Below are 1353 nucleotides of genomic sequence, written 5' to 3'. Positions count from 1 at the left end.
AAAAAGACGACAAAGAAATCTAAAAAGGTTTTTAAACATGTCTCGTGAATTTTGATATTATTATAATAATTTTAGGATGTTAAGGAAGCTCCGAGGGGTTCGCAACGGGCTTGTAATCTCGTAGAAACTCTTTGGTAATCCAGTAATCCAAAAGATAATCTTGGAATAATCCAGTAATCTTGGAAGAATTCAGTAATCTGTAATCCAGGATTTAACAAATTTACTGAAAAATTCTAATAATAATTTTGAGTATCCAAAATTAAAACCCCACCCCTTGGTTTTATAAAAAGTTATTAAAACCACACCCATTATTAATTAATAAGGTGTGGCTCAAAGCCAAATTAATCAACTTGTAATCCTTGGTAATCCAAGTAATCCAGCTTGTAATCCCTGGTAATCCAAAGAATCTACCTATAATCTTGGTAATCCACTTATAATCTTGGAATTCTCCTGGTAATCCAGTAATCAATTGGTAATACTGATAATTTTTGTAATCTCGTAGAGATTTTCGTCCCGTTGCGAACCCCTCGGGAAGCTCCTAAAGCCACAGCCCCTCCCCCTGGATTGGTGTACACCCACCACAGAATCCCTCTACTCATAAAAGAAGTGAAACGGCTAAAAAGGAGGGAGGGGCTTCAAAGACTAAGTTTGTTCCATTGCAGAGGAGGTTCGACAGGGTCAAAAGGTCACTTAATTAGCATCACGTGAGCCCTTATTAGAAATGGGACACGGTTTTTTACTGGTGTTCCCATAGTTTTTATTCCCCCACATGGTTTCCAAAAGGATTTTAAGAAACTTGACCTTTTCAGCGTCCATGTGCCCCGCTTAATTTCTTTATGAGGCAAAAGGCAATAGTAGTCTGATACTGAAAAAGCAGAACTGTTCAATACATACTTTCACTCGGTTTACTCTTCCGCCTCAACTTGTCATTCTCCACCAGACATCCCTGTCGCACATAACCTGACAGAAGTTGTTGTTTCTATTAGCGACACTTTTAAAGTACTATCTGAGCTCAATCCTGCAAAGGCCATGGGTAGTGATGGTATCAGTCCTGCAGTATTGAAGCATTGTGCTACACCTCTGTGTACACCACTTTGCCATCTTTTCTGTGTATCTCTTAAATCTGCTTGTATTCCTTCAGATTGGAAAGTCCACAAGATTACTCCAATCTTCAAGTCTGGAGATAGAACATCAGTAGTAAACTATAGACCTATTTCCCTTCTCAGTTCTGTATCAAAAGTTCTGGAGAAACTAATCTATGATAAGGTATTGGACTTCTTATATCCATCCTTTTCTCTATCACAATTTGGGTTCTTACAAGGTCGATCTTCTCTTCAGCAGCTATTAATCCTC

This window comes from Amphimedon queenslandica, unplaced genomic scaffold (assembly GCF_000090795.2).
Source record: "Amphimedon queenslandica unplaced genomic scaffold, v1.1 AMPQUscaffold_13203, whole genome shotgun sequence".
In the NCBI taxonomy this organism is placed as follows: Eukaryota; Metazoa; Porifera; class Demospongiae; order Haplosclerida; family Niphatidae; genus Amphimedon; species Amphimedon queenslandica.
Note: the sequence above shows the minus strand (reverse complement) of the source record.